Genomic DNA, 5365 nt, shown 5'->3' with positions numbered 1-5365 from the left:
AGAGTCAATGGATGCAGACTGCGAGTACGACAACCATTACAGCGTCAGGCCCAGGCGTGAGTCAACGGATGCGGACCGCGAGCGGACCAGAATATTGCCTCGACAACCACCACCAGGGAAGAGTAAGGTCTCAAACGGCGGGACGTTGAGAATGACAGCACCTAAGGACGAACTAGGCTCGGCAACCGTTTTAGCGTCAGGCCAAGGCGAGAGTCAACGGAAACGGACCACGAACGAACCAGAATCCTGCCTTACCAACCACCACCAAGGAACCCACATACTCCCGAGGAAAGGGGAGGGGCGGTACAGCAGTACTGCAAGGCACGCCAAATGAGGCTGAAGGGAAGAAAGTGAAGGATTAACAATGATGAAACGTTTTTGTTTATATTCCAACTTACCGCCAACATTTTGTTTGTAGTCATCAAAGCTTATGGAAGGGGGCGCCTCGATCACAAGGAGGTCGATCTGCACTCGATAGTGTCAATCGATGGGCAAAAATATCGGAATTAGCAGCACATGACGGGTCACACTACAGAAATACCATTATTATGATTAGCTTAACATTTTGGTGACTCCGACGTGATTTATATATAAACAATATTAGTGCCAACTATACAAAGCTGCTTAAAGCTTCAGCTTCGCTGTGACTGCTATGTGATTTGTGCATAAACAATATATTGCAATCATACAAATCTGTTTAAAGCTTAAACTTTGTGAGGAGTTAAAACTCCGCACAAATGCAGATGGTGATGGCATGGTGATGGCAACGCGTAGTAACGGCAGTGCAAAACCAAGGAGACTCTGAGAGAAGAGAGTTTCTAGACTCTGAACCTAGAGAAAAGAGAGTTTGGAGAGGCAGAAGGTTTAAAGGCGAATAACGGGATAAGTTGAACTTTGGACCGGGCCAACGGTAAAATCGTGGACTTTGGATCCGGAGACTGGAGACCAGAGGGATGAATCATTAAAGAAGGCCTATGTAAGCAGGTCGAACGCTGGAAGCTGGACACAGTCAATGAGAACAAGTATACCAGTGAACAAGTGAAAGACGAAGTCAGCAGAAGAGCTACAGCCGTGGTAGTCAATAAGGAGCAAGATCGCTACGTCAAGACGTTCGGGACAAGGAAAGTCTCTCAATTGAGCACGGGTAACCCGGAGGCCCGGAACAGGCGTCCGGCGGGACAGAGCAAGGAATATGAGGTTGTGGCTAGCGAGGCGTATGCCTTTTAGAGTCCGCCAATTGTTCACCCTAGTCTGAGAACGGTGACGCTTCCCTAAGCCCTTGGCTTTTCTTCTCACCACCCGCACACGTGCGTCCGCGGCAGTACCAAGTCCGACTCTACGACGGGAGAGCAGAGTCGTCCGGATAATCAGATTACATTGTAAAGCTAAGTACGAATAAAGACCCAAGAAACAAACTGCAAGTGTTATTACTGGTAACCGGGTAAACACGTTATAATATAAATTTGGTGGGACGAACGCACAAAATCTACTGAGCTAGCCGCATGTATTCCGTAGCGAGCAGACAAACAAAATCAGTTCGTTACAACTTTGCTGTTACTGCTAAGTAATTTGTGAATTAATAATATTTGTCTGCAATAATTGCACATAAAACCAAATTACTGAAGTTGCCGCTGATTCTTCTTTGCACTCATCTTCACACTTGAACCGAATTTGTTGTTGTTGCAATGGCTGCTAAAAATTCAGGAAACGTTACCGCAAACGGGGTGACATTTTTTAGGAGCAAGCCGGCTGCGTTAACTTAATTTGACGATTCCGTTCTGCATGTGAGGTTGGAGCTGATCGGTAAGCTGCAACAAACTTTACGAAAAATATTGAGCGAGCTTAAAGAGCTTGATTTGGATCAAATTGAATGCGATTTGAGTGAGAAATTGATGATGTTCTTATAATGCTTAAATATTAAAAATGTATTATTAATTTTATCAGTAATTATTGGAGCAATTAGGTTTAAGCCAAAATTAATAGCATTTTTATCTATTAATCAGTTAGGATGAATACTAAGATCTCTAATAATTAGAAAATCAATTTGATTAATTTATGTTTTATTTTATTCATTTTTATCTTTTGTATTAACATTTATATTTAAAATTTTTAAATTATTTCATTTAATTAAATTATCAAAAATCGTTATTTATCAATTATTTATCTGTAGGAATATTACCACCATTTTTAGGATTTTTACTAAAATTACTTGTAATTCAACAATTAACATTGTGTAATCAATATTTTTTAATAACATTAATAATAATTTCAACTTTAATTACATTATTTTTTTATTTACGAATTTGTTATTCAGTTTTTGTACTAAATTATTATAAAAATAATTGAGTCATGGAAATAAATATAAATAGTAAAAATACTAATTATATTTATTTATAAATTTTTTTTTTTAATTAATTAATTTTTTTTTTATATTTTAAAGCTTTAAGTTAACTAAACTAATAGCCTTTAAAGCCCTAAGTAAAGGGTGTTCCTTTAAGCCTTAGTAAAAATTACTCCTTCAAAATTGCAGTTTAATGTCATTATTGACTATAAGACCTAAATTTAATTAATTGATTAAGAGGAATAATTCTTATAAATAGATTAACAATATATTGCCTAAACTTCAGCCACTTAAACTAATAATCCCGACAATGGTTATTTTCTACAAATCATAAAGATAATTGAACTTTATATTTCATTTTTTGAGCTTGAGCCGGAATAGTCGGAACATCTTTAAGAATTTTAATACGAGCAGAATTAGGTCACCCAGGAGCATTTATTGGAGATGACTGCACATGCTTTCATTATAATTTTTTTTATAATAATACCTATTATAATTGGAGGATCTGGTTATTGATTTGTACATTTAATATTAGGAGCTCCTGATATAGCATTTCCACGAGTAAATAATATATGATTGTGATTACTACATCGTGCTCTTTCTTTATTGTAAGTAAGAAAAAAAAATAGTTGAAAATGGAGCTGGTACAGGTTGAACTGTTTACCCTCCTTTATCTTCAGGTATCGCTCACGGGGGGGCTTCTGTAGATTTAGCTATTTTTTTCCTTTACATTTAGCTGGAATTTTTTCAATTTTAGGGGCTGTAAATTTCATTACAACTGTTATTAATATCCGTTCAACTAAAATACCTTTATTTGTTTGATCAGTAGTTATTACTGCTTTATTACTTTTATTATCTTTACCAGTTCTTGCTGGAGCTATTACTATATTATTAACAGACTGGAATTTAAATACATACTTCTTCCTTGGACCCAGCTGGGGGTGGGGATCCTATTTTATACCAAAATTTATTTTGATTTTTTGGTCACCCTGAAGTTTATATTTGAAGTTTACCAGGATTTGGAATAATTTCTCATATTATTAGACAAGAATCAGGTAAAAAGAAAACTTTTGGTTCTTTAGGAATGATTTATGCTATATTTGCTATTGGATTATTAGGATTTATTGTTTGAGCTCATCATATATTTACAGTTGCCACACATGCCACTTAGTATGTAGTAGTTCATTTTCACCATGTCTTATCAATAGGAGCTGTATTTGCTATTATATCAGGTTTTATTCATTGATACCCTTTATTTACTAGATTAACATTAAATAAAAAATGATTAAAAAGTCAAATTAATGTCTAATATGGCAGATTAGTGCAATGGATTTAAGCTCCATATATAAAGTATTTTATTTTTATTAGAAAATAAATGTCTACATAAGCTAATTTAGGTTTACAAGACAGAGCTTCTCCTTTAATGGAACAATTCATTTTTTGTTATGATCATGCATTATTGATTTTAGTAATAATCACAGTATTAGTAGGATATTTAATATTTATGATATTTTTTAATAATTATGTAAATCGATTTCTATTACATAGGCAACTTATTAAAATAATTTGAACTATTCTACCAGCTATTATTTTATTATGTATTGCTCTTCCTTCATTACGTTTACTTTATTTATTAGACGAAATTAAGAAACGTCAGTAACTTTAAAAAGAATTGGTCATCAATGATACTGAAGTTATGAATATTCATATTTTAATAATATTGAATTTGATTCATATATAATTCCTACAAATAAATTAATAATTGATGGATTTCGACTATTAGATGTTGATAATTATTTAATTTTACCAATAAATTCACAAATTCGAATTTTAGTGACAGCTGCGGATGTTATTCATTCTTTAACAGTTCCAGCTTTAGGAATAAAGGTTGATAGAACTCCCGGACGATTAAACCAAACAAATTTTTTTATTAACCGACCAGGATTATTCTATGGTCAATGTTCAGAAATTTGAAAGCGTTCCTGTAAATAATTTTATTAAATGAATTTCTAGAAAAAAAGTCTTCATTAGATGACTAAAACCATGTACTAGTCTCTTAACACATTTTATAGTAAATTAGCACTTACTTCTAATGATAAAAAAATTAGTTAAATTATATAACATTACTATGTCAAACTAAAATTATTAAATCATTAATATTTTTTAATTCCACAAATAGCACCTATTAGATGATTATTATTATTTATTATTTTTTCTATTACGTTTTTTTTATTTTGTTCTATTAATTATTACTTATATACCAACTTCAAATAAATCAAATGAATTAAAAAATATTAATTTAAATTCTATAAACTGAAAATGATATCTAATTTTTTTTTGTATTTGACCCTTTAGCTATTTTTAATTTATCATTAAATTGATAAAGTAAATTTTTAGGACTTTTAATAATTCCTTCAATTTACTGATTAATACCTTCTCGTTATAGCATTTTTAAAAAATTTTTTAAAATCTAAATTTTACATAAAGAATTAAAAACTTTATTGGGACCTACAGGTCATAATGGATCTAAATGTTTGCGTTGTGCTCATTTTAGCATTTGTGTTTTTATCTGACAATGCAACCGTTAATGGTTGGTGGTCCGTGTAAATATTCAAATTTTTAGTATAATACAGATAGTCCTTTAATGTTTTTAAAGCCCATGCAATGGCTAGAAGCTCTCGTTCGCTTGTTGCGAAACCAAGCTCTCTACCTTAAGGATCTAGATATCATCGTAATTTTTTGTGATAAAACCGCGCCCAGGACAAAAGCTGAAGCGTCCGTAGTTAATTCTAAAGGCTTTGTGTAGTCTGGGTAAGATAGCATTACATTTTCGGAAACTTAGATATTCTTAAGTTTCTCAAATGCAAAGCGTTGCTTATCATCTAAAGTAATGGGTATCTTTTTAGAGCGAGTGGTGGAGACTTTTCCGTTTTCCCCTTTAAGGATGTCATTCAAAGGTCGAGCTTTTGAAGCAAAGTCCTTTATTAAACAGCGATAATAGCTTGCTAACCCTAAAAAGGATCT

General features: G+C 32.9%; 1 pseudogene; it reads left to right on the top strand.

Annotated features, from left to right (window-relative positions):
- Positions 1 to 3716: 3716 nt before the first annotated feature.
- Positions 3717 to 4315, top strand: LOC122623386 (annotated as a pseudogene).
- The last annotated feature ends 1050 nt before the right edge of the window (positions 4316 to 5365 follow it).

This window comes from Drosophila teissieri, chromosome 2L (assembly GCF_016746235.2).
Source record: "Drosophila teissieri strain GT53w chromosome 2L, Prin_Dtei_1.1, whole genome shotgun sequence".
Lineage (NCBI taxonomy): Eukaryota > Metazoa > Arthropoda > Insecta > Diptera > Drosophilidae > Drosophila > Drosophila teissieri.
Note: the sequence above shows the minus strand (reverse complement) of the source record. Positions and strands in the feature narration are given on the sequence as shown.